This window comes from Bacillus rossius, assembly GCF_032445375.1.
Source record: "Bacillus rossius redtenbacheri isolate Brsri chromosome 9 unlocalized genomic scaffold, Brsri_v3 Brsri_v3_scf9_2, whole genome shotgun sequence".
Taxonomy (NCBI): domain Eukaryota; kingdom Metazoa; phylum Arthropoda; class Insecta; order Phasmatodea; family Bacillidae; genus Bacillus; species Bacillus rossius.
The window spans coordinates 24268451-24281882 of NW_026962013.1; the positions used below are offsets into that span (position 1 = coordinate 24268451).

The 13432-nt window shown below is 34.5% G+C and overlaps 1 protein-coding gene across 14 annotated transcripts in view; it reads right to left on the minus strand.

Moving 5' to 3' along the window:
* LOC134543067 (heterogeneous nuclear ribonucleoprotein Q) overlaps positions 1 to 13432 on the minus strand; it is a 778099-nt gene that overhangs the window by 64219 nt on the left and 700448 nt on the right. The window lies entirely within an intron of this gene.

The following is a 13432-nucleotide window of genomic DNA, read 5'->3' on the forward strand; positions in this document are numbered from 1 at the left end:
CCCCCCCCCCCCCACAACATGATGTATCTTTTTAAATTCTGTTGTTACTTACCAAAACATGACTACTTTCAATAACCAAGGAATTTATTTCCCCCAACATCAATAAACCGTAACTTACACGTGAATCAATTTTCTTAGCACACTACTTCATTAATACACCTTAAAGCACATAAATAATAAATCAATATTTTAATTAGGCACTTAAATGCCAAAATATAACTTATTTTTCTTTAAGTAGCAGGAAAGAAATTTTTTCAAGTCACCTGCTAAAAAACTTCTTTTTTGAAAAATTTTAGTGTCATGCCTCAACATGTTTCGAGTAATGGCATAAAAAAATTAAAAATTAAAAATTATCTACAAATTGCAGATAGCCTGCCATGCATCAATTTACATTCTGCAATTATCAACTACATATAGAGCTTCAATGGGTACATTTTTTCAAGTTTAAACAGGTATCGCATATTATTTATACTAGAGGCATTCATATTAATAGGGTAGTTCTGGGAGTTATGGACCAGGTTTTTTGTTTTATATATTATTCTGAATATTTGTGTTCAACGACATGTATTATTAGTCCAAATGAAGCACAGTGATATTTCCTTTATGTTTTGGGACATAAATATATTGAATCTGAATATTTTGTATAACTTTAACCCTTTTTAAAAAAAAGGGTGCATGGTCCATCTATCCCACAGTCCTATGGGCGAGATGGTCCACATGGTATGGGATAGATGGACCAGGAATTATAAAATTTTATTAGAAAATCATAGTTTGCTAAATACATTTCACTTTTTAATTTTTTTAATACAATAAAGGCATTGCTAGGGACGGTAACAACATATTAAATATGATTTTAAAACAATAGTAAAAATATTATTTTAGTAACTAATTTCAGCTGAAAAGGAAATCTGTATTAAAAATTACAGTTAACTATCAATCAAACTAAAATCTAAATTTTAAAATATTGTTCTTTCCAAATGAAATATTCAATCTGCCCTACGCCTTCATTATAGTAATTTTTTTCCACATTCGTGACACACATTTTCATATTGACTGCAGCCTTCATGAAGCCAATAATGACACATTACACACTGAAACCACTCGTCGCACTTTTGTGTTTCGTTATAATCTTCTCCGCAACCAACACATTAATTTTCATTCCACTCTTCTGGTAGACCATCGCCACTTTCATCATTTAGAACTGGAGAGTCTTCACTTTCCGATGAATGAGGCAGACTTGAATTTCCTTTATTTCTTCTTGTAGAAAAATTGATTTTCCTATTCTTTTGCATGATGTGTCCTCCTAATGTTAAATTTGACCTGTTTTTTCTCTTTTTGTTTTTGTTCTTTTACTTGTTTGGATTTTTCTCGTTCCACTCTTTTGTTCAATTTCTTTTCTTGCCCTTCTTATAGTGTTTTTTTCTTCTCCTTTAACACTGCTACGTTTTCAGGAGAGTTGAGAATTTTGGCTAGATGTGCTGGTTTACCTATTCGTCGTACTAATTCAGCTTTCGTTACCAAGGGCACTGGAGAAATATCACACAACATTTTACTGGGTGTTAACTCTTTCGACGAAATGTTTTGCGATATCTTTTCAGGTGTAGCAACATTGAATCTTTTAACGTAAGCTGTATCACTATCGTAAATCCCAAGGGATGGTGAAATGTTCTCTGTTGAGGTCCCTGGAAGAGAAGTCACAGGCAAATAGGAGAGGTTCTCTGTCAAAGATCCTGGAAGAGAACTTCAGAAGTCCCTTGGAAAGACGAAATATTCTCTCCTGAATTTACTACAAAACATGTTCTAGAACTGATGACACTTTGTTCAGTCGGCATATCAACATGTTCAGTTTCTGGCTGGGTCCCATCTGAAGTTAGGTTCTGCCCATTGGTGTTTGTAAGAAATGCATATTCTGGGATTACATTAGGGTTTAAAGGTATAATTCCAGTAGCTCTAAATGCAGAGATGCCATTTTCAACTGATGCAGACTTGTTCCAAGCAGCACTCAGCATTTCTCCGAACTGCAGCCTTGTTAGTTTTCTTGAAGGGTTGTTTGCCATGAACTTGCATGCCTTAAAGTAGTATGACTTCAGAGACTATGGTTTGAACCAATGTGTTGTGTGGCTTGGGAGACTCAACAAAATTATTCCATTCCTCTCTGCAAATTCAAGCATTTTTATGTTGCTAGTGTGATGTATGGCCATCCACTATTAGTAGAACATATCCTTGTGGTTTTCTTGAGGTGAAATGGTTTCAAAGCCAATCAAAAAAAATATTTCAGAATTTACATAGGCTGATTTTTGTGACATCTTAACCACAGATCCCGGAGGCGTTCCATCCGTGTACTCGTCTTTTAGAGTTCTTGCCCTTGAAAATACAATATGGAGGAATAAATGAACCATCTCCATTCACACAAGCCAGAATTGATATGGTTTCACCCTTTTCACCCGATGTGATCAAAGATACATTTCGAGAACCTTTTTCTGCGATAACTTCTCCAGCAGGGTGGCCACTCTTCTGGGATAATAAAATTCCTGGTTTTTTCCAGGTTTTTTCAAGGGTGGTTTTTATCAATATTTGCATACAATTTGCATTTTTGTTACACAAAGCACACACAATATGATATTTTAATGGCGTTAAACAATAGACAACTTAACTATAGGCTTAACAATTAAATCAATGAACTTGCTTAAAACAAAACCTACCACCAACAAAAAATTTATAATCTCACGTCACAAAAATTACTTGACAACAAACGCACGTGTTTTGCCCCTCTTGCGTGGCTGGCTAATGCTGTTCTTCCCATCCATGCTACCGATATTGATTTTAACATTACACAAATTGCAAATAGTGTTTGTCCTGCACTTTGGATCTTTCTCCACCCATTTAAACTCTTCCGCATATTTGTCATTGTATGTGGTGACCGAACTCGTTGACATTTTGATAGTCTGCGCCAATTACATGTTAGATTAAAAAATTCAAAACAACGTCCCGCACAACTAAACTTAAAAAAAAAAACTCGAGAAAAGTATCCGTGATACCGTGACGCAACAACATGAGCGCAAAGTAAAAACAAATATACATACAAAACTAGTGCTACCAACATGCCGTGCGAGAAATTATTACCACCCTACAACATTTTCAGCCAAAATGCTGTTGCTTTTGAATACAGAAACATAATAAGTATGGAAGTCTGAATTGTTAACGGTTTCTTACGTACTACAAAAGTTTTTAAATGCAATATGAACAAATTAACTTTCACAAAATATAGCACACGAGCACACTGTCGTGCTTCGACGGGTGGTGAACGTGCTCATTTAACAGCCGTATGTTATTGCGATCGTTACTTCATAAAAAAAATTCCTGGTTGATTCCAGGTATTCCTGGTTTTTTCAAGAAATCCTGGCTATTTCCCGTATTTCCCGGTTGGCTGGCCACCCTGTCCAGGCTTATTGTTTAGTGTCAGACCCGTTTCGTCCATATTGAATATATGCCCGGGCTTACCAATCAAGCGGTATTCAGACATTAACTCTTGAAGAAAATCACAATACTCCGTCACAGAAACTTTATTCATTCCTAAAGCTAGAGCTACTGACACTCCTTCAGCTTTTCTGACAGTGAGATCTGAATGCAGAGATAAAAATGATTTTAGCCAGTCGTATCCTGTCATTTGTTTTTCTCTGTCAAATTTGTGGCTAAGATTCAAGCGTTCTGCCAAGCGAAATTCCATCGATCGAACACTGTTTCTTGTTGGTGCAAATCCATGCTTTTGAAGTTTTTTTAACGTGCTCAGCCTTTTTCTTTCATTTTCTTCACCTAATATAGATGAGGGACCAAGACTTCTCCTTGTGACATTATTGAATCGCAGTCTTCGTTTTAGCAATGTTTTGGGTATACCAAAATTTCTGGTAGCCTCATTTACACCCATCAGCTTTTTACCAACAGCATCAACCGCTCTATGTAGACTCTCCCCTGTCCATAGGCCTCGAGTATAAATGCCTTTAAGCTGGTAAAATGTTGGCATTTTCCTAGGGGGAAAAAGGACCCAATAAATTAACTACTATAGTCTACTGATAAAATTAGTAAAAACAGCATGTCTCATGGTTTTAAGAACACATAATTAAAAAAAAATTATTTAAATTATCACATAAGGGTTTATTAGTGTACAATTTCCGAAGCAATGCGCCTAGCTGCTATAACAATATTAAGGAAAACAAACCACGGTGCCCTAAGTATCAGAAGTATCTATATCTGTGAGTATAATTTTTTGACAAACGTGTTAAATTATTTTTTCATTGTTATTATAATTAAAAGAGTAAAATGTTTGCCGGAGAATCAAACGTGTTTTTTTCTCAAAATAAGTTATCAATTATTAAAATAGCATATATTTAATTGTTATTTTTATTTTATGTATATAGGCCAGTTATTTTATAAACGAAAACCTTCTGCCACAACCGGCTTCAACAATAATTTTACAATCTTTATCTACCAATTATTTTATTTAGGCTACTCTTCCTTCAAAATACCCTGTTCACACTACACATATACGAGTATACCATGTACACCACTAAAATAAGTGGTCCATCTATCCCAAAACTATGGGATGGACCAGTCAAAAACTACGATATTCTTTGGAAAACAAAGCTTTTGCAGGTAAAAAAGTTGAATAATTACCTTAGTTGACATAATATGTAATTCATTCTAAGCTATTCAATAATGGATGCATTGAGTTAAAAAAATTTGAAGTATTTAGCTGCACGGAAAATAAGAAAGGTTTAATATATCATTTTGTAATATCGGAGAACATAAAAAAGTTTTTCATTAAGTTCTTGGAAAAAATTTTTTCCAAGATATTTCCAGAACAAATAGGTACATTCAAAATCTACCAATGCATGTAGGCTGTGCTGAATGGGATCACCCCCCCCCCCCCCCCCAAATTAATCTTCCACTTTTTGTGTCACATACTTCAAACTCAAAACATACACGTAATTAAAAATGGAGAACCACAAGATCAAGTTTCTACGCTTAACTCGTCATTGGTCGCGCTATGAGCATTTTGCTCACCCTCAGAAATATTGTTTTACTGTTATTGTTTTTATTGCTGCTTGGGGGTGTCCTTTTTTCTAGCTGAGTTTTGAACCTTCCTTATTAAGTCACTAGGTGGCTGACAGGATGTAACTGATACTTGGCCTTGATATAAGATATCGCTTACAGGCATGCACGTTGCATGAGCAGTTTGCTCACAGTGCGACCAGTCGCGTTGCTACACTTGTGACGACTGTTCGGTTTGCAAAGTGCTGTGTTTAGTCGTGGAATATATTCTTGTGAGACTAAATCAAATGTTTCGTGGTATTACTTATTGAAATGAATCGGGGGAAGAAAATTGTGGCTTTGGCTCTTCAACAAATAGCTGAATGTTCCATAACAGGTAAGTAGTGTTATAATTATCAATATTTTTTTTTAAAATAAAAAAAAACATATATTACATAAAACATCAATTAACATCAATTATAGTAAATATTAACATTTTGTCACAAAATTGTTGATTTTCGTATAAAATAAGAAATTAATTTGGAATACAGAAGCTGAAAAGCTGAATTTGGATAGAAGTGAGAAAAGATTTTATAATTTTGGAAAAGCAATTAGGAATTCCAGAGGAAGATGTGTAATTGTAGTCTTTCCATAGTTTTATGTTTCTATTTTATTTTTCACTAGAATTTTCAGTAATGTAATATATTTTCTGTGCTTTGTATTTACAGTGGTTCCACCATGGTTGCCGGAGAGCCCACCTGAAAACCAAGCAGCCGCCAATGATCAAAATATTGACAAAGATAATGTTGAAAAATCCTAATAAAGTTAGGTGTTAGAAAATGTAAATTTCCATGAAAGCAGTTAATTTTGATGTAGATATTCTCTATTGCATAATGTGTGTTCTATTAGTCATAGTCTCAAATGTATAACATAAATTAGTGTGCCCTCAAAAGACTCAGTAGATTTAATAATTTTTGTTCTAGAGAATTTTGAAATTGTGAAAAAAATGTGTGATTTTCTGTTGCTTCCAACACATCTGCATTTATTGTTGATGTATTCGTAGGCCGGAATAAGGAAACTCACTATACAGCCAAGTAGTTTATTGTGATGATTATTATAAAACTTTTTTTAAAAAATTATGTGATAAGATAAAATATCATTTAAACAAGCAGAGTTTTTCATTTGCAATAAGAAATATATTTGGCCTTTTAAAAGTGGTTAAGCACGAATCTAATCGTAAAATTAAGTCTGTGAGCAAAATGCTCATGTGCGACCACTGGTGTAATATTTTACAATGCGACCAATGACGGGTTAAGCACAATGGCAGTGGCCACATCACTCTGCACAGGCTACCTATTTTAACCTATAAATTAAGTTCTCAAATTCTACCTGGAATTTTCAACAGTTTGTAGTGTACAAAAAGGTAGTTCTGTTGTGTTAGAAAAACAACACTTTAGTAATTTCATTTTTAATACACAGAAAAGCAGCGACTCTATAAAATTACCAAAATTAGCATTTGTGGAAGAACCACAGAAAACTATAGCGGTAAAAGTTTTGTATCACATATCCAATGCCATATCCTGATGCCATTATTCTGTATATTTTAATCCTGTTGTGCATGATACTTGCTTGCTGCTTTAATTTAGTACATGGAAATAACCCGTAAGCAACATACCAATTATAATAACAAGTTGATTACAAAAAACATTTTCTTGTTTGTGCAACATATGATCATTCATTGCTATAGGCCTACTGCAAGTTTTTTAATGTCCAGGGTAATTAATTAAGCATCATGTACCACAGGATCAATACATACAGATATTATCATGATCATAGGATACACTTAGAGACATATTAAAGAAAACTACCACTATAGCAATTCACCATATATATATATATATCCAAAACCTCACAAATTTCAGAGGCCCTAATAATAACACTTGCACACAACCACTAATGCCAGGGCAAAATAAAATGTGATGCAACAATAATACATAGAGTCCATAAAAGAATGTCCCAGTTTCAATGTTTAATTTACACTATTTACAACATTTCATACATCAAATTGTAGGTAAACTAACCTAGTATCTCTTCCAAATGTTCAATATGTGCAACTTTAATATGTACAAATTGTAATTATAAGGCACACATCCAACCTAGTCCAATTCTTTCCACACTTTGGTCACCACATCCGGAGTAATGGAAGCAATAGCATTTTCAATTCTGCCTCAACTCTGAAAAATTATTACGTAGCAACTTTTATAAAAGCCCCCCCCCCCCCCCCCCCCCCCCAGGTTGCATTGTCAGGTGAATGTGGAGGCAAGCGAAAAAGAGCTCTGCCATCTCTACCATTCCGACCAATCCAACAGTCATAGACTTCGACATTCAATCTCTCAAACAAGAGAGATTCTAATGGGGAGGGCTTAGTTACTGATTAACTCTTAGCAAATTGCAGAATACAATACGCTTTACTCTCAGGAGTCGCCAATTTGCGTAGGTGGCGCTGTGAGAAAACCACAAAACAGTATCCATGCATGTGCTTATCTAAAACTATTTAAGTTACGCTTTAATTCTGAATTGAAACCAAAACTCTACAATGCTTACAGTTGATACTAGTAACATTTCTAACTTTGACATTCTTTTATGGACATACCGTACAGTGAACAATATCACAAACACAATATATTTTTTTTAAAAAACTTTATAAACATTTTGTGCATTTGCAGACCATGCAAAAATCTGAACTACTTGTACCATCATGCATAAAAAATATGAACTATTATGAATCACTGGAAAATGCACATGAACTTCAAATAGGTGCTAAGCAGTTGGTAGCATTTGCACCTGGTTCTTTAGTTCATTATAGGACATTAACCCTTTAACACTGTACCTGGGTCTGAGAGACCCTACCAATCCTTTTTTTGTACAGTAGTTGCTTATTTTTTCGAACTACCTTCATATTATGAAGGGGGTAGTGTGTCGGTATACAGCTGTCGGTCGGAGGGAAACTGTCGTTCAGTAAACACTGCGTTTTGGGTCTGTGAGACCCAGGTCCAGTAAATGTGTACTTCTGGTATTTATTCACGCGGTGGCAAGTTCGTCTTCTGGATTATGGAAACAAGTACGAGTTAATGAGCCTAACTTTGAGAACCCCGTGTAAAAATATTGTTACACATTTGCCAGGCCTAAAAGGACCTGCACACTCAAAAAGGTGCAAAAGCAGAGCCTCGTGAATTATGGAGACTTTTGTTTGATGATGAGTTCTGCAGTGAAATACTAACTGGACTAATGTCAAGATTGGTGAGTACAGGTTAAGGCATGCTAATTCCAATAGATCTGAACTGAGAAATATAAACACAGAGTTTGAAGCAATTCTGGGGTTTTTACTTCTAACAGCAATTTACAAATCTGGTCATGAGTGACTAACTTCGTTATTTTCATCTGGAGGTAAAGGTCGTGACATTTTTAGATGTGTGATGTCCCGAGAAAGGTTTTGTTGCATTATAGCCTGTCTCAGATTTGATGACGCTACTACAAGAAATCAGAGGAAAACACATGATTCAGTTGCAGCTATTTCGTACATTTTTCAGACATTTATCAACAACTGCCAAAATAATTTTTCTTTAGGTGAATATGCATGTGTTGATAAAATGCTCGTAGGATTCAGGGGTGGATGTGCTTTCAAGATGTACATTCCTAACAAGTGTAACAAATATGGGTAAACATGTAGTGTAGCGGTATTTGCGGGAAAAAAATGTTAAAAATCCAAAAATACTTTTATTATATCATGGTTGCTACAGAAATAGAATCTTAGAATTCCCTGAGTTTACCCTGTTTTCCAGAAATTTAAGAGTAAAATTCCCTGACTTTCTTTTGAAGTACATGCCATAAATATTAACGTGCATATGATTAAATGTAGTATAAAAATTTCAACATGAGGTAAAATAAGGTTTTTTTTTGTGTTATTTTGACGGCAGAATCACGAATGTGTTTTTTTCCTTCGACATGGCTGGTGAGAGCTCTTCGACCCATATTGCTCAGTTGAATACTTTTGTAGCACAAAATGCAGTACGCAGAATTTATATTTTTAGCAGAGGGTTTGATATGCTGTAACTGTGGCTCCTTGAGCCTATTCTCCTTAAAAGTAGTTTTCTTCGACATCTCTAAGCTAAAAAAAAGTACATATTAATATTTTCAGGCTAGGTTAAAACATTATTGTTTATGAATTCTTAAAAAAATATAACTACACAAATACAAAAACTATTACAAATTCACACCCAGCAATATAACGGGCCTACTTAGAGAATTACAATAGCAGCATTACAACATGAAATACTCTTACAATCTTACAATGTTAACTAAAGATTCTGGGGGAAAACACGTTCAGTTATGCATATTTTTTATACATAATGTAAGTGTCACGCAACAGAACTCAGGGATTATAACGGTTGAAAAAAAAGTAATTAAAAAAATAGGTATAAAAAATGCAAAAACATAACCGCACACAAAAGCCGCGTGTTTTCTTATCAGCTTGGTAGTTTTCAAAATGATAATTGGTATTGCCTCTTTATCAAAATGCACTTTATTTTATTATGATCGCATCAAAAACTAACTTCACTTGAAACAACGCCATTGAATTCACGTAACAAGCTTTGTACTCACCTTATTCCACGTGAAAATAGCCTTCAAAAGATAAACGACGCCATACCCGTTCTGTAGTTCATTGCATGGAACGGAACATAATAAGAAGTCTGAAGGGCAAATTAAAAAGGAGCAAAACACGAACAAATGAAGGCCTGGATTCGCTAGTGAACAAACAAGTGCTTGGATTGGCCAGAAGTTATGGTGGGTGGTTGTAACAGCCTATTGCAACGGACAATCGTAGACCAAGTAAAAAAAAAAGTTGCAGTTGCCGTGTGCCTTAAGCAGCAGCCTTTTAGCGGAGTCGTTCGGTAGCGGTACGAGCGCATCAAAACAAAGCTTTGTTTGAATTATACGCAACTTTAAAATTTCCAGAATTCGTAGAATTTTCCGACATTTCCCGGAATTCCCTCAACATTTAAATTTCCCTGACATTTCCCGGTTTTCTAGTCCTGTAGCAACCATGTATATGCTCTTTCACTTCCTCTTTTCATTAAACCCGGTGGAGATAAGAAATTCCAAATACTTTAGGAGATATAGAATTTTTTAATTTTCATCACAATACCTGTGCATTCATGCAGCTTTCACCATTGTTTCTTGTTTACGGTTATGAATTTTTTTTTCGCGACGTAGGTGAACGACTACATCATTTTCTACTAATGGCAAAGGAATTGTACCCACCTCTAACTAGGTGAGTTTTTAATGTTTCATTTGTTATTTGGATATTGTTGTGCAAGTAATAAGTAAAAAAAAAATTATGTGAATTCCTACTGTTCATCCTTTGTCCCGGTTTGTTTGGTCAGTTACATTATAAATACTTTAAAACTAAACAACCATTAAAATTAATTCACATTGTTTTTAATGTCCACTTAGTTTGAAAGTATTTATAATGTAACTGACCTGACCTAATCGACCATTTTAATTAATTAGGCATTCACGAACACACAGCAAAATAAAACATGAGGCGGTCGAATGATTGCACAGGTCTTGTATTGCAAAATAAGAACGGCGATATCTCCTAAAGGATTTGGAATTTCTTATCTTTGCCGGGTTTAATGAAAAGAGGAAGTGAAAGAGCATATAAAAAAAGTATTTTCCGATTTTTTTTAAAAAAAAAAATCCCGCAAATACAGCTACATTACATATTTACCCAAATATGGAATAAAAGTTTTATGTCTCACGGATGCTAGAAATAATTACTTCTACAATGTGTGTGTGTGTGTGTGTGTGTGTGTGTGTGTGTGTGTGTATGCTGGTAAGACACAGATGGTACTACTCTTACTTTAGAAGACAGGAACTTAGCCAAACCTACCCATGCAGTTCTGAGGTTGTGCACTCCTATTGAAGACACTAACCGAAATGTTACAGCCGATAACTGATTCACATCAGTACAACTTGTAGACAAATTGCTTCAAAAGGGTCTTACATATTTGGGGACTGTAAAGAAGAACAAGTGCAAAATACCTCCTGAGTTTCAACCAAACAAAAGTAGGCCTATATCATCCTCACTTTACGGGTTTACAGGGAAAAAAACTATTGTTGCTTACGTACCCAACAAAAGAAAATTAGTAATTCTGATATTGTCAATGCATCATTAATCTGTAACTGATAAAACAACCGGAAAACCAGAGATCATATGTTTCTATAACATGACTAAAGGGGGTGTTGACACGCTGGATAATAAATGTTCTGTTTACTCCGCCAAATAGCAGAACAAAGCAATGGCCAATGGCAATTTTCTAAATTCTAGTAAATATTGCATCAAGTAACTAATAAATTACATCAGAGTTTCCGAAATAATCCACAAGTCGACCGATTTGCATTTGTGGATGAACTCTGAACACAGCTAATTGAGTCTCACATGCAAAGACGATATGAAGCACCTTCTATGCAGAGAGAACTGAAATTGGCAATGGGAAAATTGTTTGGCGTGGACGACAGTACATCAACAACAGCTCCTATGAAAAAACACAAGACAATGCAGCCTCTGCCCTACAGGAAAAGACAGGAAGACATCATACGCACGAAATCAGTGCAATAGATAGGCCAGTTTGCCTCCACTGTTCCACACCATTGTGTAACGAATGTATAAAATAGTGCCAACCGAAAGCCTTGTTAGAATTTTTGTGGAATAGTTTGTAACAAAACTTCTAATATTTCCTTTATCTACATTGTTTTACCGTTTCATTACTGTAGCTATGTTTCAAATAAAGTTACTTTTAATATTTTATTACTTAAACTTTTAATTGTGTGCAAATTTAGTAATGGAACCAAACACTTAGGCTTTATAAGTGTATTATGGATATATTTTAGACCATTTGCAATGTCGACAAATAAACCATTCCTTGTACATATACAGTAGAACCTCTTTAACCTTCGACACATCACGTGGGGTCTTTCTGGACCCCACGAAAATGTTTCACTTCGTAGCATTCATATGTTTAGCCTGTGACTTATGTTATTTTAGGACATTTCTTTAAAATGTGTTTTAGGTGCTTTGTTCAAATTCTGGAAATGTTTGGTTTCAAAATATCTGTGTAATAAATATTTTAACTTTAAGTCTCTTTCACAGTGCACTTGGGGTCTTTTGTACCCCCACTCAAAGATAACTTATATCTAATGTATAAAATTAATTTTCAAAAAATTTATCTTTATATTATTGCTTGAGACAACGGAGCTAGAAATAACTCTACTGGCAGTTCCTAAATGAGTAAACAGATAGCGCTAATGGTATCCTCTTGGCGCATCAGCTATCGCAACTGCTCGGCAGTTGTATTTGTACCCATGAGTTTTGTTGCGTGGAGTGATTGTGTTACTAGTTTTGAACTATCATTATTTAGCGTTATATTTTACAAGTTGTGGAGACGTGATTATAAAATTGCATATTCTTTAGGAACAATATATTCCACGAAACATGAATCGTAAAAGAAGAATATAGAAAAACATAAAATATGGATGAAGAAATTATGTAAGTAGCAGTACAATTTTAGTGCGCATTTTATCATTCAAAATGATGGCCTAGGCTGCTTATATATTTTTTATTTTACGAGCAAAAGTTTACTAGTGCTTTCAATACATTTTATCAATAGGATGTGTTCGCTTTGGGCATCTTTGTCGTCGTGCCCTATAAAAGTTCAAAGCAGATGTAACAAAGTGAGCTTGTTTTGACTCATAGAGAAAGCGTCCATTTACACTCTACAATGTTTTTTTCAAGTGCCATTTGCTTTTCTCGGGCGGTGGATCGTTTTTGATGTTCTACGGTTTGAAACATTTCATACCTTTTTTGTATAGCCTACTAATTTTCACAGGCATGGGAAGTTCATAAAAAATCGTATTCTCTAGCTACATTGTGTTCAGTAATTTTTTTACAATAATAACGTTCAAACACTTCACTATTTACAATATCTGATGCAAACTCTGGAGGTTGTGTGTTTGCTCTCGGTCGTGTGCATTATAGTGGTTTTTGCAACTATCATTCCAGAAAATAGTTGAAGTTCCTCAATGTCCATATTTCCAATTCCATGCCCATAAATTTGTTGTTCTTTTATAACGCCAATGCTGTTTCTAGGAAAAATTCAAAATATAAATAAATTATTTTATAATATATATATATATATATATATATATATATATATATATATATATATATATATATATATATATATATATATTACACTTATATTGTACAGCATAAAAATAGCAATAAACAGACCAATAAAAATGTCCATCCCTGCATTCGAGTATTAGTAATAAATACAAGAAA